Raw genomic sequence first — 23,146 nt, 5'->3', positions numbered from 1 at the left:
AACGACAGATTTTTACCATGTCAGCTCGGGGGTTTGAACTTGCAACCTTCCGGTTACTAGTCCAACGCTCTAACCACTAGGCTACCCTGCCGCCCCATAGCAATAGCTATTAGCTATAGCTAATAGCAAATCATAGAAAAACTAACATAGACAACCCACCCAACTCACACCCTGACCATACTAAAACAAAGACACAACAAAAGAACTAAGGTCAGAACGTGACAAACAGTCAGTACCTGGATAATATGTGTGAAATGCTTGAAAATGTATGTGATATCAACTGAGAAGTATATTTTCTGGGTGATTTAAATATTGACTGGCAATCATCAAGCTGCCCACTCAAGCTGCCCACTCAGGAAAAACTTCAAACTGTAACCAGTGCCTGCAACCTGGATCAGGTTATCAGTCAACCTACCAGGGTAGTTGCAAACAGCACAGGAATTAAATCATCAACATGTATTGATCACATCTTTACTAATTCAGCAGATATTTGCTTTAAAGCAGTATCCAAATCAATAGGATGTAGTGATCACAATATAATAGCCATATCTAGGAAAACCAAAGTTCCAAAGGCTGGGCCTAATGTAGTGTATAAGAGGTCATACAATAGGTTTTGTAGTGATTCATATGTTGATGATGTAAAGAATATTTGCTGGTCTGTGGTGTGTAATGAGGAGCAACCAGACGCTGCACCTGACACATTTAAGAAACAACTTCTTCCAGTTACTAATAAGCACACACCCATTAAGAAAATTACTGTAAAAACTGTTAAATCCCCTTGGATTGATGAGGAATTTAAAAATGTTATGGTTGAGAGGGATGAGGCAAAAGGTATGGCAATTAAGTCTGGTGGCCCAACTGATTGGCAAACGTACTGCAAATTAAGAAATCATATGACTAAACAAAATAAAAAGAAGAAACTAAGATCATTTATATAAAGAATGATAGTACAAATCTTTGGGGCACCTTAAATTACATTTTGGGGAAAAGGCCAACTCGGCTCCTTCATTCATTGAATCAGACTGCTCATTCATCACAAAGCCCACTGATATTGCAAACTACATTAATTACTTTTTCATTGGCAAGACAAGAAAACTTTGGGATAACATGCCAGCAACAAACGCTGACACTACACATCCAAGTATATCAGACCAAATTATGAAAGACAAGAATTGTACTTTTGAATTCCATAAAGGCAGTGTGGAAGAGGTGAAAAATTATTGTTGTCTATCAACAATGACAAGCCACCGGGGTCTGACAATCTGGATGGAAAATTACTCAGGATAATAACAGACGATATTGCCACATCTTCAATTTATGCCTACTAGAGATCATGTGCCCTCAGGCCTGGAGGGAAGCTACAGTAAAGTGGACCAATCAGCCTGTTACCAACCCTTAGAAAACATATGGAAAATGGTACAACGCTATTTCACAGTAAAGAAATTGATAACAGAATTTCAGCATGCTTATAGGGGAGGACAGTCAACAAGCACAGCATTTACACTAATGACTGATGATTGGCTGAGAGATGATTGGCTGATGATAAAATGATTGTGGGGGCTGTCTTGTTAGACTTCAGTGCAGCTTTTGACATTATCGATCATAGTCTGCTGCTGGAAAAACATGTGTGTTATGGCTTTAATATAATGTGGATAAAGAGTTACTTGTCTAACAGAACACAGAGGATCTTCTTTAATGGAAGCCTCTCAAATATAGTCCAGTTAGAATCAGGAATTCCCCAGGGTAGCTGTTTAGGCCCCTTGCTTTATGCCATTTTTACTAACGACATGCCACTGACTTTGAGTAAAGCCAGAGTGTCAACGTATACGGATGACTCAACACTATATACGTCAGCTACTACAGCGACTGAAATGACTGCAATACTCAACAAAGAGCTGCAGTTAGTTTCAGAGTCGGTGGCAAGGAATAAGTTAACCCTAAATATTTCTAAAACTAAAAGCATTGTATTTGGAACAAAACACTCACTAAATCCTAAACCTCAGCTAAATCTTGTAATAAATCATGTGGAAATTGAGCAAGTTGAGATGACTAAACTGCTTGGTGTAACCCTAGATTTTAAACTGTCGTAGTCAAAACAAATTGATGCAGTAGTAGCTACGATGGGGAGAAGTCTGTCTATAATAAAGTGATGCTCTGCCTTCTTAACAACAATATCAACAAGGCAGGTCCTACAGGCCCTAGTTTTGTCGCACCTTGACTACTGTTCAGTCCTGTGGTCAGGTGCCACAAAAAAGGACTTAGGAAAATTGGAATTGGCTCAGAACAGGGCAGCACGGCAGGCCCTTGGATATACACAGAGAGCTAATATTAATAATATGCATGTTAATCTCTCCTGGCCGAAAGTGGAGGAGAGACTGACTTCATCACTACTTTTTTTATGAGAGGTATTGACATGTTGAATGCACCGAGCTACTGGCACACAGCTTGGACACCCATGCATACCCCACAAGACATGCCACAAGAGGTCTCTTCACAGTCCCCAAGTCCAGAACAGACTATGGGAGGCACACAGTACTACATAGAGCCATGACTACATGGAGCAGTAAAATTAGCCTAGGAACGATGGGCCTAGGAATGGTGGGTTAACTGCCTTGTTCAAGGGCAGAACGACAGATTTCACCTTGTCAGCTCGGGGGATCCAATCTTGCAACCTTACAGTTAAACTAGTCCAATGCTCTAACCACCTGCCTCTCATTGCACTCCACGAGGAGCCTGCCTGTTAAGCGAATGCAGTAGAAGCCAAGGTAAGTTGCTAGCTAGCATTAACCTTACCTTATAAAAAGTAAACAATCAATCATAATCACTAGTTATAACTAACTACACATGGTTGATGATATTACTAGTTTATCTAGCGTGTCCTGCATTGCATATAATCGATGCAACGCTGGGGGATGATTTAACAAAAGCGCATTTGCGAAAAAAGCACAATTGTTGGACGACTGTACCTAACCATAAACACCAATGCCTTTCTTAAAATCAATACACAGAAGTATATATTTTTAAAACTGCATATTTAGCTAAAAGAAATTCAGGTTAGCAGGCAATATTAACCAAGTGAAATTGTGTCATTTCTCTTGTGTTCATTGCACGCAGAGTCAGGGTATATACAAAAGTTTGGGCAGCCTGGCTCATTGCTAACTAATTTGCCAGAATTTTACGTAATTATGACATAACATTGAAGGTTGTGCAATGCAACAAGAATATTTAGACTTGGGGATGCCACCCGTTGGATAAAATACCGAACGGTTCCGTATTTCACTGAAATAATAAACGTTTTGTTTTCGAAATGATAGTTTCCGGATTCAACCATATTAATGACCAAAGGCTCTAATTTCTGTGTGTTATTAGTTTATAATTAAGTCTATGATTTGATAGAGCAGTCTAACTGAGCGATGGTAGGCAGCAGCAGGCTCGTAAGCATTCATTTAAACAGCACTTGTGTTTTGCCAGCAGCTCTTCGCAAGCACAGTGTTGTTTATGACTTCAAGCCTATCAGCCTAATGGCTGGTGTAACCGATGTGAAATGGCTAGCTAGTTAGCTGGGTGTGCGCTAATAGCGTTTCAAACGTCACTCGCTCTGAGACTTGGAGTAGTTATTCCCCTTGCTCTGCATGGGTAACACTGCTTCGAGTGTGGCTGTTGTCGATGTGTTCCTGGTTCGAGCCCAGGTAGGGGCGAGGAGAGGGATGGAAGCTATACTGTTACACTGGCAATACTTTAGTGCCTATAAGAACATCCAATAGTCAAAGGTATATGAAATACAAATGGTATAGAGAGAAATAGTCCTATAAATACTATATTAACTACAACGTAAAACCTCTTACCTTGGAATATTGAAGTCTCATGTTAGCAGAAACCACCAACTTTCATATGTTCTCATGTTCTGAGCAAGGAACTCAAACGTTAGCTTTTTTACATGGCACATATTGCACTTTTACTTCTCCAACACTTTGTTTTTGCATTATTTAAAACAAATTGAACATGTTTCATTATTTATTTGAGGCTAAATAGATTTTTATTGATGTATTATATTAAGTTAAAATAAGTGTTCATTCAGTATTGTTGTAATTGTCATTATTACAAATAAATCAAATAAAAAAATTGTCCGATTAATCAGTATCGGCTTTTTTTGGTCCTCCAATAATTGGTATCGGCGTTGAAAAATCATAATCGGTCGACCTCTACTGTAGCTATGTGGTAGTGCTGGAGTAGGGGCCTGAGGACACACAGTGTGTTGAGAAATCTGTGAATGTATTGCAATGTTTTTTTAAATTGTATAAACTGTCTTAATTTTGCTGGACCCCAGGAAGAGTTGCTGCTGCTTTGGCAGCAGCTAATGGGGCTAATAGGCTATTTCAAACCCCTTATATTGTTTAAAATTGCGGGTGTAATATGGAAACCGAAATGTATTTGTCATGTTATACCAGATCATGTTGTGAAGAAGCCCACTAAACTATGTAATTTGTTGTCACTATATCCAGAATAATTCATAGGAATAGCGTTGGGTGCTGCGCAATAGTCTATCAAACACAATTGCGCACAGTAGATCTAACGAGACCATGCTGTAAATTGATCAGGCAACAACAGATGACATCAACATCAATTTGCTAGGGATATTGGATCCAACGTGGATCCAGGCACAACTGTCTTCACTTTTCTCCTAGACCCGCATGAGTAATGTTCCTTCTCCATTGACCTACTGTACTGCTTGCTCATAAATGGAAACAGGACAATCATTATTTAAGTGCACAATACAGCCTTACTCTAACAATGCTAAATAAACGTGTCTTTCCAAATATCCCTGTTTAAAATTGCACCCTATACCCTATATAGGGCCCTTATGGCTCTGGTCAAAAGTAGTGCCATTTGGGACAAAGCTGCAGCAAGGGAAGGGATGCTTGAAAACCACTTCATTAGCAGGAAAAGCATGCTCTCTAATTATTCTGCTGTTTTCTATGCTGATATACTGCTGGTGTTGCTGAGGAGGGCTATTTTGGGGCTCAGCTGAATGAATACAAACTAAAGGGAAGGTGTGCTAATTTCAAATGAGGTCATAGTAGGCTAATTCGAAAAAGAGAAAATGCTTTGATTTGAGTAATGACACTGATTTTAGGGGAAAACAGACTGTAGTGATTTGAGGTGGAGAATACAGACTGATTTAAGTAGTGGAAAATACTACCCAAGGTCAAGGGGAGAGGGGGGGGGGGGGGGGGGAGAGTGCACAGAGTCTCACTTTAGGATATAGTTCTCCAAGTTCCTGAAGCAACCGGCACTAAAAAGGTAGCTAGGCTATAATACCTTTGAATGCACACACAGCGTGTTGAGCGTAACAAATGAGACACCAAAATATTCTGGACATTCCTTGCAAACACCTTTTTTCCAGCACTTGGGCTGTTGTTGCATCGCATGCGCTATCACAACAACAGCTGTTCATCACTTGACCATTATTCTGAAAATTCTTTCAGATGGATCAGATGATTTGGCGACGTAACTAATCAGCTGGACACCAAATGCGCATCCCAACAACTATTATGCATAACTATTGAAGAACCGTGTTAATGACAGTATCAATTTGGGCTTAAGTATCAACGTAAGGTGACTCTTTCGGTTAGAAGCATTTGATTTTGCAATCACAAACATAATGTTGGATTTGTGTGCCCATAAAAACTGTTTTCACCTCATGACATAAGGAGAGGGTTAAACATAAGGGCTAAAAATATGTTTTAGCCTCCCGAGTGGCGCAGTGGTTTAAGGTACTGCATCACAGTGCCACAGCTGTGTTTCGGAGGACGCACGGCTCTCAACCTTCGCCTCTCCCGAGTCCGTACGGGAGTTGCAACGATGAGACAAGACTGCAACTACCCATTCGGATACCATGAAAATGTGAAGAAAAAGGGGTTAAAGTTTCTAAAAAATAAAAAAAGTTTTAAATCAACTTGTGAATTTTATTGAATATAGCTATGTTTCCCCCTTATATCTGAATGTAATGACATGAAGAAAATTGGCTGAGGATTTCTCATCAATGACATCAACCGCTGTAACGAGTTGTCCAGTGTAGGAAATCCTCACTGTTACCCTAGTTTATAGAAAGACCCTACTTCCTAATTCCATGACTTAGTTAATTAACCCGATTTGTTATGGATTCACTCTTTAGCAATATCTAGATTTCCGTCAAATTGGCGACAGATTTTCACGAGAATATTCTGAAATCTGCATAAAATTAAATATGTGCATTTTCCCACCAGAGATGTGTTTCCATCAAATTGACTTGTTGTGGATAAAAGGCTGTGCGTGATAGAAATACAAATACAATTTTGCCATTCAATTCCCATCTCCCGAACAAAAAGTGAATTGGATTTCCATTGCATTTTAAACTCTACTGATGGTTTTGTCACACAAAATGTTGCGTTATATAGCGAATGTGCCCACTCTGATATTGGCACATGCTCTCTAGCCAAAAGCTTGACGCGAGTATAGCTGATGATGAAATTATTATGGACAAAAGAGCGAGATTATTTTTACCTGTCAAACTGCAGCCAAGCATCGATCATCATGTCACCAGAAAAAAGACCCTCGATATTTATTGGAAAGGAGCATCAAGCTAAAAAGTGTAAACTTTCTCCACTCTGTGAAGTTCATCATACCTTATTTCACCTGTAGCCTAAGAAACTGCATGCTTTCCCAGCTCATAGTGGGAGGACCACACAATATATCAAGTTCACTTATTATATAAATATTTGCGCATAAAAGCGTTTCCACCGCCATTTCTAGCATTATTCATTTTACAGACACAAAAAGATCCCACATTGTCCAGCGTTTTTTGGTTTCGTCGACATTTGGAAAGTTTACCGACAAATTTGCTGCTCCATTAGGCCTGTCATAACATTTCTTATCCGACATGTACTTTACTTGCATAAAAAGGTTGGATGGAAACCTGGATATAGTCCTTCTCTTTAAAGTGTGGTGGTTCTACTGGTTTATGTCAGGTTACAATTTTGTGTTTAACTTTGTTATGTTAGTAAAAAAAAACAAAAATAACCACAATCCACCTCAAGTGGTTGGAATCTTTTGAACTGAGAGATTACATGCAGTGGACCCTGCAAAATCTACCACAGTGGTATTCCAACAATGTGTTAATAACCTTATCAACATTTAATAATTCAGCTTACAACTAAGCTCTAATGGTTGTGGATTCAACATATCATTTGCAGTGTCATACTCAGTCAATGCATACAATTTAACCCCTGAACTGGAACGTCCACCATGTGAAATGAAGGATTGCTAAGGAGTTATAGGAGAGCTGCTTTACCAAGGGGGGCGGGGTTCAACTGAGTCTCTGTTCCTGAAAGCCAGGCAGCCACACACAGGCCAAGGTGGGGGAGGGTAAAATCCAGATGCTCTTTCTCTTCCTGAGACAGACCTGCTGCACTGGGCAAAATGTAATGCATCCTTATAGTCTACTTACCACTCTCATAGAGATAAGGCCACATGACTATAACAAACTATATCAAACCAATCAATAAAAATGCAGTGTCCACCTGGTAGGGTATTTGTGATATTTCACCTACTTTCATCTACTTTACGGCGTAGCTATTACTGAGCGGACTATGAACATGCTCTGGTGCTAAAATTAACAAAATGCGGTGACTGACAGAAAGGAAGGTAAGCCAACATGACTTCCTCGGTTAAATTGCCTCTGTACTGTTGACCCAAACAACAAGCACTTGTACTCAAGCCTAGTGTTGCACGGTATCCTGAAACATCGGTACCTTTTTGATACTAGAGCATGAAAAACTGTTTGGTACTACAATTTTTGTTACTATCGGCACTTCTGTCAATAATGTCTCACCTCGTCTACTGATTGAGAGAGGAACCAAGTCTTTCTATCAACGCAGCCGATGTTCCCTTATAGCACAAGAGTGCCTGCTCCGTGACTACTCCACTTACTCATTGCTAGCTCTAGCCTGTCCTGAGGAACCACTGCACTCACTCGGAGTCTGGGCTGAATCACCACTCATGCTGCACAGAAGTTAAAGGGATACTTCAGGATTTTGTCAATGAAGCCCTTAATCGAGTCTACTTGCCCAGAGTCAGATGAACTCATGGATACCATTTTTATGTCTCTGCATTCAGTATGAAGGAAGTTAAGAGGTAGTATCTGGAAGTTAATGGTATCTACCAGCATGCTAGCAGTTACAATAGACTTACAGTCATTGTGCTAACGCTAGTTAACAATTGCACTAAAGCTAGTTAGCAACTTCTTTCAAATTGCGCACAGAGACATAAAAAAGGTATGGGCGAGTTCATCTGACTCCAGGGAAGAAGATAAAGGGCTTCATTGCCAAAATCCTGAATTATCCCTTTAACACACTTGAATAATGCGACACAGCATGTAGAAATGTTGAAACTGTTAATTGCTGTTCGCAAAACAATGTACATTACAGGCTAGAACACTTTACAATGCAAGAGATACTGGTAGCTTCCAGCTTTGTGGGCTAACTTAACTTGCTAGCTTACAGCTAAAGCTAACATCACCTGATTAACCTAGTACCTTGTTTATGATAATATGCAAACCATAATGTAAAATACTGCTGATTTCAAAGCTGATTGTCACCAAAAACAAATTCACTTTGTGTCCCCCGCCTCATGTCTCTCCTGCGGTCCAATCGTGTTTATTTTTACCTCCTCAGCCCTCGCGATAGGCACTTTCTTGCAATCTTAAGTGGCAGTTCAATTAACAAAAGTTGCCCCCTCGGCCCATGATTTAGCTTAAAGGAGCGAGTGAACAACTTTAATAACTTGCAGGGTTGATATTACCCCTAATTCAATGCAAACTGTAGTCAAATGTAATCAACTCGCAGTATTTTGGGGCATTAGCTAGCTTGCTAGGTGGCTAGCTAAAAATATATACATAGATGACATTGATTTAGCTGTGGCAAGTGGGAATAAAATGCTCGAAATGGCAGACTCATATTGAGGATCCTACAAAACGTAGCTCGCTAGCTAGCGTCATAAACATATTTTTACCAATTCTGAAATAAATGACCAAACTATAAAACTAGCTAGCTAGCTATGGGTAACTGTAGCTAGCTACCTGACAGGAGTGCTAGCTATGCTAGCTTGCTAGGTACGTTACATCAACAGATTCAGGTTGATTGTTTTTAGGCTCAACTTTGAGATTTCCATCAAGGACGTTGCATCTCCAATCATCACTCTACCTCGTTTGGATCACTTGGATGTGACGATGTAAAACGTCATCCATGTGCTGAGAGTTTAGGGCGAGGGCTGTCTACTTCACGTTTAGACCGCAGTTAAAGATCATCTTTGCTCGAGCCTTGAACTGTCTATGTGTGAATGATGTCATGGGTCTTAAAGAGACAGCGCATACTTCTATAAAATAAGAGATTGCTTCTTCCGTGCAAATGTTGTTGATCAGTAAAATAAAATACGTCCCAAAATGTAATGAACTCAAAAGATCTGTCTGGATCAAGTGCCATTCTGCGGTTAAAAGCCTTCTTTTTTTGCTGCAGTATCATTTTGGTATCGAGTATCTTGATTAGAGGTCGACCGATTAATCGGAATGGCCGATCAATTGGGGACGATTTCAAGTTTTCATAACAATCGGAAATCAGTATTTTTGGACACCGATTTGGCCATTTTTTTTTACACCTTTATTTAACTAGGCAAGTCAGTTAAGAATACATTCTTATTTTCAATGACGGCCTAGGAACGGTGGGTTAACTGCCTCGTTCAGGGGCAGAACGACAGTTTTTTACCTTGTCAGCTCAGGGATTCATTTTTGCAACCTTCCGGTTACTAGTCGAATGCTCTAACCACCTGCCTTATATTGCACTCCACGAGGAGCCTGTGTGGCAGGCAGACTACCTGTTACGCGAGGGCAGCAAGAAACCAAGGTAAGTTGCTCGCTAGAATTAAACTTATAAAAACAATCAATCTTCACATAATCACTAGATTATAATCACTACACATGGTTGATGATATTACTACTTTATCTAGCGTGTCCTGCGATGCAAATAATCGATGCAGTGCCTGTTAACTTCTCATCGAATCACAGCCTACTTCGCCAAACGGGTGATAATTTAGCACTGTCATTGCACCAAACCTAACCATAAAATTCAATGCCTTTCTTTAAAATCAATACACAAGTATATATTTTTAAACCTGCATATTTAGTTAATATTGCCTGCTAACATGAATTTCTTATAATTAGGGAAATTGTGTCACTTCTCTTGCGTTCCGTGCAAGCAGTCAGGATATATGCAGCAGTTTGGGCCACCTGGCTCGTTGCGAACTGTGTGAAGTCCATTTATTCCTAACAAAGACCATAATTAATTTGCCATAATTTTACATAATTATGACATAACATTGAAGGTTGTACAATGTAACAGCAATATTTAGACTTAGGGATGCCACCCGTTAGATAAAATACATAACGGTTCCGTATTTCACTGAAAGAATAAACGTTTTGTTTTCGAAATGATAGTTTCCGGATTAAACCATTTTAATAACCTAATGCTTGTATTTCTGTGTGTTATTATGTTATAATTAAGTTAATGATTTGATATTTGATAGATCAGTCTGACGATGGTAGGTAGCAGCAGGCTCGTAAGCATTCATTCAAACAGCACTTCAAACAGCTCTTCGCAATGCTTCAAGCTGAGCTGTTTATGACTTCAAGCCTATCAACTCTCGATATTAGGTTGGTGTAACCGATGTGAAATGGCTAGTTAGTTAGCGGGGTGTGCGCTAATAGCGTTTCAAACGTCACTCGCTCTGAGACTTGGAGTAGTTGTTCCCCTTGCTCTGCATGGGTAACGCTGCTTCGAGGGTGGCTGCTGTCGATGTGTTCCTGGTTCGAGCCCAGGTAGCGGCGAGGAGAGGGATGGAAGCTATACTGTTACACTGGCAATACTAAAGTGCCTATAAGAACATCCGATAGTCAAAGGTATATGAAATACAAAGGGAATAGAGGGAAATAGTATAGAGAGAAATAGTCGTATAATTCCTATAATAACTACAACCTAAAACTTCTTACCTGGGAATATTGAAGACTCATGTTAAAAGGAACCACGAGCTTTCATATGTTCTCATGCTCTGAGCAAGGAACTTAAACGTTAGCTTTCTTACATGGCACATATTGCACTTTTACTTTCTTCTCCAACACTTTGTTTTTGCATTATGTAAACCAAATTAAACATGTTTCATTATTTATTTGAGGCTAAATTGATTTTATTGATGTATTATATTAAGTTCAAATAAAAGTTAATTCAGTATTGTTGTAATTGTCATTATTACAAATTCAAAATACATTTTAAAAATGGGCGATTAATCGGTATCAGCTTTTTTTGGTCCTCCAATAATCTGTATCGGCGTTGAAAAATCATAATCGGTCAACCTCTAATCTTGATGGTATCGAGTATTGTGATACTAAACCTGCTAAACCTGCCAACACACTCATACAGTTATCCTTCCCCCTACCTAGTGAAAAACATTGTCTCTCACTGACTAGCAAGAGGTTGCTGTGCAAATGATTAACCTCAAAACAGGTTTTTCAGGAGACGGCATTCATGTCTTGGCAATAATCGGAACTAACTATTCGTGCATGAAATAAAAACTAATGCATATTCTTTGTTTTTCAGCTTTGGTTCCATAACATCTACCTACAGATGTAGGATCTTCATTTGATCACCCTGATGTTGCAAGAAATGTGCTGCACAGCAGGAAATGCAAACGTGTAGTGAATTTGAGGTTTAAAAGGGCTTTTAACATTTGTAATTTCCACAGAGAAAATGTCAGACTTGATTTGTATGCATCATAAATGTCCATTCATTATAATCGACACAATAATTCACATTTCCTTTTGCTGCAAGATTATTTACTTTGTCCAATATGTGTGTTCGCAAACTATGCAGGGAGACAATACTTTGACTGCAAGCTTGCAAACAATATCAAACAAGTCACTTAATTCTAATTCACTAACTCAACACTCGATAGCCTAAATGTTTACTCTCCCTTCATTCACACACACAAATCACAGAGCAGTGGAGGGTGCTGAGGGGAGGACGGGTCGAACACATGGAGCGCCAGCCATTCCCACGAGCCCGTCCGCCCCAATTAAGGTGCCACCAACCTCCTGTGACAAAGTCATTGAAGAAAAACCCTCACCCCACTCTCCAAAGAATGGCTAATCAGCAGGCCTTTCCCAGCAAGCAACATATTTGCCCAGCTAAAGACACACATGGTTTCAGTTAGGGGTCTACACCTATAAACAGTTGGCCATGGCAGCTTATTGGTCAGGAAGTTCAATGTTTACTGCAAGTCAAGACAGGCACAAGCTGCTAACGAATGATACTCTACCCCAACACCATCAGCAACACCAACACAATCATTGAAGACCAATAGAGAAGTGATTCTAGAAAGTCTAGTAGTCCTGTAAATGGACTGCACTTGGCCCTTCACAATCAGGCTATTGACAAATCACGGTTGTTGAAAGTTCAATATTTGAACATTGTAGTAACAGGAATACCACAAACGAACATTCACACATTGAGTTTTAATACATGGAATATCTGGAATATCACCAAATTATTTGGAATAGATTTAAAGCTGCAATATGTAACTTTTTGGGCGACCTGACAAAATCACATACAAATCTGAGTTATAGTTCTGTCATTCAAATTGAAAGCGAGTCTACGGTTGTGTCTACACTTAACACTTACATGCGACTTCTGATATCAGAATACGAAGCTCGCAATGAAAAGATGGTTCTAGATGCACATAAGTCGCTTTGTGGTCTTATTGTGTTCAGATCTGGTTGACCACTTCAGGTGGTCAGGTATGCATTGTGTGAGGATTTCTCCCCAGTCTGGACGCATTAAGGCTACCGAAATCGCATACAGTGGGCGAAGTCATCAGCACTCCTCCCACAAGTCTTCAGAAAACGTGTTGTGGGACCGAGAGGGACCATTGGATGAAATACGCTCCTAGTTTGTGGTGTTTGCTGGCCTCATAAGTGCTAGCCGGCCAGCTAATATTTAGAGCAATCATTTTTTGTTTGGCTAGATTTATGCCCCCTTTAGCTTTGCTTGCTGGCTAGCTACAGCGGATAGCTGGATACTTAGCTACAGTAGTTAGCTACTGCCATTAGTTGTTGTAGTGTTATTATCATATTTAGCCTATTCCAGTTTGTAGAATGCATACTGGCATTTGAATATAGCGCAGGAACAGACTCAATGTGGACATGGTGGACACATTTAAATATAAATGTAGACGTGTGACTTGTTCGGAATTCCATGATCAGAACTCCATTATCATAATACAAAATCTGCAAGAACTGTCAAGTCTAGACACTGTCTAAGAAGCGAAAGATCTGTTCTATGTGCACTATTTCTATACTTCCCCATTCTTAAGTTTTGTTTTTTCGTCTTTTACTTTTGGTTTTGTACACCAGCTTCAAACAGCTGAAAATACAATATTTGTGAGTAATTGAAAATATATTTCACAGTGGTTTAGATGGCGCTGTAGGACTATTTTCCATTGTTTGTGTTATTTGTTAACATCTCCCCTTCACGTGAGAGATCGCTATCACCTTTAGCTTGTGGATTCAGACAATCAGACTGTCCCCATGCACCCCACACTCTGCCCACTGATCACGTATCCTGTCATTGATCAGATGCCCTTAGCTAGCCCAGTACTGGCCAGTCAGGTCCGTTGCATGCTCTCTCAAGCATATAAGTATTGCCTGGGCCTGAACAGTTTAATTCCATTCCATGAGCGTGGGTGAAGCCGGACTACAAAGTAACTTGTTGTTGTTTAGCTTGCCTTTGAATATCTCTATGTAGCTATTGCTATGTTATATGCTGAAGTTGTTATTAGTATTGGCTGTTATTATCTCTAGCGTAATTTCTATGTGTAACATCTCAATCCAAAATCATGGGCATTAGAATGGAGTTGGTTCCCCTTTTGCTGCTATAAAAGCCTCCACTCTTCTGGGAAGGTTTTCCACTAGATGTTGGAACTAGAGGCTGACCGATTAATCGGAATGGCCGATCAATTAGGGCCGATTTCAAGTTTTCATAACAATCGGAAATCAGTATTTTTGGGTGCCGATTTTTAAAAATGTTATACCTTTATTTAACTAGGCAAGTCAGTTTAAGTTCTTATTTTCAATGACGGCCTAGGAACGGTGGGTTAACTGCCTCGTTCAGGGGCAGAACGACAGATTTTCACCTTGTCAGCTCGGGGGAGCCAACCTTGCAACCTTACAGTTAACTTGTCCAACGCAATAACGACCTGCCTCTCTCTCGTTGCACTCCACAAGGAGACTGCCTGTTACGCGAATGCAGTAAGCCAAGGTAAGTTGCTAGCTAGCATTAAACTTATCTTATAAAAAACAATCAATCATAATCACTAGTTAACTACACATGGTTGATTATATTACTAGATATTATCTAGCATGTCCTGCTATATATATATATAATCTGACTGAGCATATTAGCATACAACTATCTAAGTATCTGAATGAGCGGTGGTAGGCAGAGGCGTAAACATTCATTCAAACAGCACTTTCGTGCGTTTTTCCAGCAGCTCTTCGTTGTGAGCCAAGCATTGCGCTGTTTATGACTTCAAGCCTATCAACTCCCGAGATGAGGCTGGTGTAGCTGAAGTGAAATGGCTAGCTAGTTAGCGCGCGCTAATAGCGTTTCAAATGTCACTCGCTCTGAGCCTTCTAGTAGTTGTTCCCCTTGCTCTGCATGGGTAACGCTGCTTCGATGGTGGCTGCTGTCGTTGTGTTGCTGGTTCGAGCCCAGGGAGGAGCGAGGAGAGGGACGGAAGCTGTACTGTTACACTGGCAATACTAAAGTGCCTATAAGAACATCCAATAGCCAAAGGTTCATGAAATACAAAGGGAATAGAGGGAAATAGTCCTATAATTCCTATAACAACTACAACCTAAAACTTCTTACCTGGGAATATTGAAGACTCATGTTAAAAAGGAACCACCAGCCTTCATATGTTCTCATGTTCTGAGCAAGGAACCAAAACGTTAGCTTTCTTACATAGCACATATTGCACTTTTACTTTCTTCTCCAACACTTTGTTTTTGAATTATTTAAACCAAATTGAACATGTTTCATTATTTATTTGAGGCTAAATTGATTTTGTTGATGTATTATATTAAGTTAAAATAAGTGTTCATTCAGTACTGTTGTAATTGTCATTATTACAAATAAATAAATAAAATTGTCCGATTAATCGGTATCGGCTTTTTTGGTCCTCCAATCGGTATCTGTAAATCATAATCGGTTGACTTCTAGTTGGAACATTGCTGCGGGGATTTGCATCCATTCAGCCACAAGAGCATTAGTGAGGTTGGGCACTGACGTTGGGTGATTAGGCCTGGCTCATATGCGGCGTTCCAATTCATCTCAAAGATGTTTGATGGGGTTGAGATCAGGGCTCTACGCAGGTCAGTCAAGTTCTTCCACACCGATCTCAACAAACCATTTCTGTATGGACCTTGCTTTGTGAACAGGGGCCTTGTCATGCTGAAACAGGAAAGGGCCTACCCCAAACTGTTGCCACAAAGTTGGAAGCACAGAATCGTCTAGAATGTCATTGTATGCTGTAGCATTAAGATTTCCCTTAACTGGAAATAAGGGGCTTAGCCAAAAGCATGAAAAACAGCCCCAGACCATTATTCCACCTCCATCAAACAGTACAGTTGGCACAAAGCATTGGGGCAGGCAGTGTTCTCCTGGCATCTGCCAAACCCAGATTAGTCCGTCGGACTGCCAGATGAGGAAGCGAGATACATCACTCCAGAGAACGAGTTTCCACTGCTCCAGAGTCAAATAGTGGCGAGCTTTACACCACTCCAGCCGGCGCTTAGCATTGCGAATGGTGATCTTAGGCTTGTGTGCGGCAGTTCAGCCATGGAAACCCATTTCATGAAGCTCCCAACGAACAGTCCTTGTGCTGACGTTGCTTCCAAGGCAGTTTGGAACTCAGTAGTGAGTGTTGCAACCGAGGACAGTCGATTTTTACGCGCTACGCAGTCCCGTTCCATGAGCTTGTGTGGCCTACCACTTCGCGGCTGAGCCCTTGTTGATCCTAGACATTTCCACTTCACAATAACTGCACTTACAGTTGACTGGGGCAGCTCTAGCCAGGCAGAAATTTGACAAACTGACTTGTTGGAAAGGTTACATTCTATGAGGGTGCCACGTTGAATGTCACTGAGCTCTTCAGTAAGGCCATTCAACTGCCAATGTTTGTCTATGGAGATTGTGTGCTCAATTTTTATACACCTGTCAGCAATGGGTGTGGCTAAAATAGCAAAATCCGGCCTCCGAAGTGGCGCAGCGGTCTAAGGCACTGCATCTCAGTGCTTGAGGCGTCACTACAGACCCTGGTTTGACCCCAGGCTGTGTCACAACCGGCCATGACCGGGAGTCTCATAGGGCGGCGCAAAATTGGCCCAGCGTCGTCCGGGTTAGGAGAGGGTTTGGCCGGAGGGGCTTTAGTTGGCTCATCGCGTTCTAGCAACTCCTTGTGGCAGGCCGGGCGCCTGCAGGCTGACTCTCGTCGTCAGTTGAACGTTTTTTCATCCGACACATTGGTGTGGCTGGCTTCCGGTTTAAGCGGGCGGGTGTTAAGAAGCACACTTTAGCGGGTCTTGTTTCGGAAGACGCATGACTCGACCGTCGTCTCTCCCGAGCCTGTTGGGGAATTGCAGCGATGAGACTAGATCGAAATTGGGGGGAAAAATAGAAAAACATTTAAGGGAAAACCACCTATGCATAATATGGGTCATATCATTAAAAGTACCAGCGAGACTACTCTGGAAATGTGGTGTGTTTGAAGTAGGGCTGTCAAAGGATTAAAATAATTAATTGCGCATAATCGCATTAATTTCTGTAGTTAATCATGATTAAATACATTTTTGAATTTGCTCAAATCTGTCCCTAAAGAAAGATTTTTCATTTAAAAAGCAGTGCATTGGGCCTCCCGAGTGGTGCAGCGGTCTATGCAACATGTGGCTGCGTCACTAGGGATCGTGGTTCGCGCCGGGCGCATGCACGCTGACACGGTCGCCAGGTGTATGGTGTTTCCTCCGACACATTGGTGCGGCCTGCTTCCGGGTTAAGCAAGCATTGTGTCAGGAAGCAGTAAGGCTTGGGGAGGTCGTGTTTTTCGGAGGACACACGGCTCTCGATCTTTGCCTCTCCACGAGTTCATACGGGAGTTGCAGCGATGGGACAAGATTGTAACTACCAATTGGGGAGAAAAATGGGAGAAAAAATATATATAATAAAAGAAACATGGAGCATTGAGTTACAGGCATACTATGCTTTGATTGTAAGGCACGGAAACACAAAATAATCTGTATCAGAAACAAAATGAACCCAATGTTTAGGCAGACCAACCCTCTCTTATCAATGTTCTTGAAGTTATTCACTTGCTTGCAGGCACACACACACGCGAGCACACACACACACGCACTGTTAAAGCTTAATTCAGCCAGGCATTCTAAATAAGTGTTCTCACAATTTCTGATTGGAGGGTTCAGTAAAGGAAAAAATAACCGTTTCTATGGATACAAAGAACAAAGAGCACTTAAAGTGGAACTGACAGTGTTTTAACTACTTTTCAGATATGAAACAGACAATCATAATATCAGTCACAAAGATCAAATTCCCAGTTTATGCTACAAAACCAACTTTATAAGAGGTTTTAAAAATAGGTTTTATTTGCCTCAACATTCTAATGAGGTACACTAAGGCATTGTTGGCAGAATAGATGGATACAGTTCAATGCATGATTAATATTATTCACCCATACATTTCTTGGTAGTCCAAAAAATATTGCTATCAGGTTGTAAATCACAGCTGGCCAGGTACACTGTTTGCTGCCTCCATTCGGGATGCACTGTTTCAGTTTCAATGACTCAATATGTTGGACAATAACGGATGAATGTAACTAAGGCTGGGAATGTCAACACAAACTAGCAAGGGCAATGATCACAAGTAAGTTATAATGTGGTTAATAACCTAGCGCATCAACAGTGCATTTGGAAAGAATTCAGACCCTTGACAATTTTCCACATTTTGTTACGTTACAGCCTTATTCTAAAATTGATTAAATAAAACATTTTCCTCATCAATCTACACACAATACCCCATAATGACAAAGTCGAAAACAGGTTTTTAGACATTTTTTCACATGTATTAAAAATAAAAAACAGAAATACCTTATTTACATAAGTATTCAGACCCTTTGCTATGAGACTTGAAATTGAGCTCAAGTTCATCCTGTTTCCATTTTTTTTTAACTTGATTGGAGTCCACCTGTGGTAAATTCAATTGACCTATATATAAGGTCCCACAGTTGACAGTGCATGTCAGAGCAAAATTCAAGGCAAGGGGTCGAAGGAATGTCTGTAGAGCTCCGAGGCACAGATCTGGGGAAGGGTACCAAAACATTTATGTAGCATTGAAGGTCCCCAAGAACACAGTGGCCTCCATTATTCTTAAATGGAAGAAATTTGGAACCACCAAGACTCTTCCTAGAGCTGGCGCCCCCGGCCAAACTGAGCAATCAGGGGGAGAAGGGCCTTGGTCAGGGAGGTGACCAAGAACCCGATGGTCACACTGACAGAGCTCCAGAGTTCCTCTGTGGAGATGAGAAAACCTTCCAGAAGGACAACCATCTCTGCAGCACTCCACCAATCAGGCCTTTATGGGAGAGTGGCCAGATGGAATCCACTCCTCAGTAAAAGGCACATGACAGCCTAATTGAGGTTTGCAAAAAGGCACCTGAAGACTCTCAAATCATGAGAAACAAACATTCTCTGGTCTGATGAAACCAAGATTTTATGCTTTGTCCTGACTGCCAAGAGTCACGTCTGGAGGAAACCTGGCACCCTTACCTACAGTGAAGCATGGTGGTGGCAGCATCATGCTGTGGGGATGTTTTTCAGTGACAGGGAGACTAGTCAGGATCGAGGGAAAGATGAACGGAGCAAAGTACTGAGAGATCCTTGATAGATCCTTGCTCCAGAGTGATCAGGTCCTCAGACTGGGGCGAAGGTTTACCTTTCAACATGACAACGACCCTAAGCATACAGCCAAGACAACGCAGGAGTGGCTCCGTGACAAGTTTTTTGAATGCCCTTGAGTGGCCCAGCCAGAAAAAAAAAACACGGGGCCCAACATTAGCTAGATAGCTAACTAGCCACTAGGAGATAGTCAAGTCATGCCATTGGAGGAGTGGTTGAGTGACTGACTTTTTCCCCTCAAATTGTTTTTCAGTAGCTATACACAGCTAGAGGTGGAGATGTCATTTGGTTTGCTAGCAAGAACTTGAACGGCTGTTATTCAGTTAGCATATCTCTTGCATTTGCATAATCCCTCTGGCTATCTACTCTGATTTCAGAGCACTCTCATCTGAGTGTGCCAAAGCGCAGAATAACTGATGAATTTATGCAAGACAGTAAACGCAGGCAAAACAATAGTTAGTCACGGATACTCTAGATAATATGTTAACAGCCTAGCTAACCGGCTCTGCTAGGGTGATTAAAATGGTCAGAGTGAGGTGTTCTCTCATTTGTGTCTGGAAGCAGCTAGCTAGCAAGCTACAATTTCCCTTCGTTTATCAGTGCAATTTTGACAGCCAACTACAAGCTGAAAAAGTTTGAGAGGGTTTATCTAGTGTTCCTTCAGTATATTTTAGCTCATCTTGTGCTGGCTAGCATTAATTGTTCTTGTTGTTGTTGAAGTGCATAACTGAGGGAGACAGAGCCTACCTTTTCATGGTTGTTTGATCAATAGTTCCCAAATGTAAGAGGACTCCCGTGGTATTTACACATTTGCAAAAATCCATTCAGGTGTATTTGTGGCTTGTGGCGAATGCGTTCTAATGATCTAAAGGCGCGCTGTTGCAACTTCCTGTAAACACACAGAAGGCTAAAGAAATTTGGCTTGGCCCCTAAGACCCTCACAAACTTTTACAGATGCACAATTGAGAGCATTCTGTTGGGCTGTATCACCGCCTGGTACAGCAACTGCACCGCCCGCAACCGCAGGGCTCTCCAGATGGTGGTGCAGTCTGCTCAACGGATCACCGGGGGCACACTGCCTGCCTTTCAAGACACCTACAGCACCTGATGTCCCATCAAAGACATCAACCACCTGAGCCATGGCCTGTTCACCCCGCTACCATGCAGAAGGCGATGTCAGTACAGGTGCATCAAAGCTGGGACCAAGAGACTGAAAAACAGCTTCTATCTCAAGGCCATCAGACAGTTAAATAGCCCTCACTAGCCGGCTAACACCCGGTTACTCAACCCTGCACCTTAGAGGCTGCTGCCCTATATGCATCGACATGGAATCACTGGTCACTTTAATAACGGAACACTAGTCACTTTAATAATGTTTACATACTGCTTTACTCATTTCATATGTATATACTGTATTCTATTCTACTGTATTTTAGTCAATGCCACTCAGACATTGCTCGTCCATATATTATTTTACTTTTAGATTTCTGTGTATTGTTGTGAATTGTTAGATACTACTGCGCTGTTGGAGCTAGGAACTCAAGCATTTCGCTACACCTGCAATAACATCTGCTAAATATGTGTTTGTGACCAATACATTTGATTTGAAAGTGAATAATGGCAAGCCTGTGTGGCAATGGCTTTTACTGCAATAAAAATGTAATACTTTGGCAGTCCTAGTTTGAAGAGTATATTGTTTTCAACAATATTATATAAAAAAATTATAATAATAATAATAAGTAAAATCAAAAAGGATACTTTTGAGATATTCATATTAATATTTTTGGAGGTTGAATAAATTAATTGTATTTCAGAATCTAGACATACTCCAAATTTGAGAGAACACTATAAGGAGTATAGACACCAAGATGTTGTCTGTATCATGTACTGTTCACAGAACATAGGGTCTTACATGAGGTATGTAATAGGTCTAAAAAGGGCCTAAAATGACCACTTTGATCATGATTTTCAAAAAAAATGGTTTGTGATAGGAAAGTAAAAATCATGTCAAACATCCTTTATACCAATTGAGATTCTATGTGAGAATTGCCAGAACAACCTGAGATACCCTACATATTTGCAGGCTGTCCTGGCATGGAATCACCCTATAATTGTATCAACATTTACAAACAAGGTTAGTCATGTGTCAAATCCACCCCTACACATGCTCCCCTGCACCTATACATATGAACGCTGTCAAACCTCTCATCTGAAATTCTCCTGAAGGGACATTTAAATCTATAGCTAGGTCAAGTCTGCTCAGATGATCAAACTAACTACCATTCACTAAAATTATCTATATCAAACAAACAAATATAAATCCAATAGAATAACATACACATTAACATATAGCCGAATTGAGAGAATGTGTAAAAAAAAACTATTTCATTTCCATTCTATAGAAGGGAAGGTGAGAGTACAGGACAGGCTACTTTTAGTTGAATTGCGTTTGACTCATCAAGGTAATTCGATTCGTGCATCAATACAATTCATATAATGTAGGCTAGTCTACAGGAGACTTTCGATTAACCTACTTATTATAGGTTGGGCCTGTGCTATGCCATTCGGTACTCCTAGTTAATACGTCTCTAGGCAATATTTGGAGAAGGCCCATCAATGCAACGAAAGGAAAGACAGTCCATCATAATCGCAAAGCAGTGTTTTGTGTGTAACACGTTTAACGTTAGATGCTGGGACCAAATTGTAACACAAAGTGTTACTTTTTCGAAGCATCGAACGTCACCGTAAATTACCAGCAAAACTATCGCGACTTGCGAGCTGCTATGTTAGTTACCAAGCTAACTAACTTTTTGACAAGCGTAAAACTATTTCAAGGTTCTTTGAAGTTACAACACTTGATATTATCATATTGGCGTAGAAACTTAGTTGTGCTCTCAGAACACCATGGATGACGAGGTTTTTCAAGAAAACTCAATGGAAAATGTAGCTACAGTGTAGCCTATAAGCTACAAAACATGCACGTCAGCTTTAAAATGTACGGTGGAACTATTATTGAAATGTACACAGCTAAATATTATTACAAATGTAATAACACATTCATGCTGGACACAACAAATCGCACATAGACTAAATAGCTCGCGAGATTGCCTACACCAGTTGCAGTCAAACACTTTTTCACACTTGAAAAGCCGACAGCCAGAAAGTTTTTTCTGCGTTTTCTTTTTACCAGAGGGATGTGGAGTCGCACACGTATTTCGAGCATGTTAGTCGGGAAGGTTAGACCGAATTTTCATCTACATTAACTAAATTATAACTTCTAACCACTTCTGGGCCTATTCTGAGGCATTCGCTTACCGTCTCCGCCGCCTCTCCCCGGGCCACCTTCAACACCCGAGACACAGCCACCGAATCTCCACAGGGCCGTGGTGCTGAAAGAAGAGCGGAGGGAGGGGGGGGGGACTTCGTGAACGGAGTTTCTACGGCACTCTGGACTTCTCTGTTTTGACTCGAGTGGGGGGTTACTACAGCCCCCCGCTGTTTCAGAGACACGGGAATTATTTTGACAGCTCTTCTTCTTTACCCCCTCTACTCCCACTTTATTTTATCTTTTCTTTTCTTACGTCCAACAGACACCAATCAAAATACTGTCACAGAATATGGCGGCTGCATATGCGAGCGCCTATCGCGAGACTATTTTTTTCTCCTAGGGGAAAGTTTTTTTAGGGGAGAGGAAGTATGATTTCTAAATGCTTTGTAGAAGCAGACGCAGACAGAATGAAACGTTTGTGGTAACCGGTAATATTATTTGAAGGGAAACTGTCAACAGGCGTGTGGAAGAAATACAGGTGGGGTGGTAGAGGGTGCTTGTTAGGTCTATGTCTAGTAATCTCAACTACTGAGAAAGTTAGGTTACAATAGTTCCAGTCACCTACAAAATGATTGACAATTATTGTAGGTGACTGCACCCTTGATAAAGATAAGAAAAAAATACATTAAAAAAAGTATATATTATATTACTAGAATTGCTCATAGTAATAGATTTTTTTTTCACAAGTAATAAGTTATTGGCACTGTTATGGAATA

At 40.8% G+C, this 23,146-nt stretch overlaps 1 protein-coding gene across 15 annotated transcripts in view; it reads right to left on the bottom strand.

The window, feature by feature from the left end:
• The window catches only part of LOC139407063 (TGF-beta-activated kinase 1 and MAP3K7-binding protein 2-like), a 66,715-nt gene extending 43,960 nt beyond the window's left edge, over nucleotides 1-22,755 (bottom strand). For 7 of the 15 annotated variants that reach the window (XM_071150390.1, XM_071150387.1, XM_071150392.1 and 4 more), the window contains exon 1: nucleotides 22,418-22,744. The gene's annotated coding sequence lies outside the window, so the exon portion shown is untranslated. Of the gene's footprint in view, nucleotides 1-22,417 lie in introns of all 15 variants that reach the window. The other 8 variants (XR_011634057.1, XM_071150399.1, XM_071150398.1 and 5 more) reach the window with 6 other exon arrangements.
• Nucleotides 22,756-23,146: the final 391 nt, after the last annotated feature.

The sequence above is a fragment of the Oncorhynchus clarkii genome, chromosome 4, assembly GCF_045791955.1.
Source record: "Oncorhynchus clarkii lewisi isolate Uvic-CL-2024 chromosome 4, UVic_Ocla_1.0, whole genome shotgun sequence".
Taxonomy (NCBI): domain Eukaryota; kingdom Metazoa; phylum Chordata; class Actinopteri; order Salmoniformes; family Salmonidae; genus Oncorhynchus; species Oncorhynchus clarkii.
The sequence above is the reverse complement of the archived record's forward strand: the minus strand, read 5'-3'. Positions and strand labels throughout refer to the sequence as shown.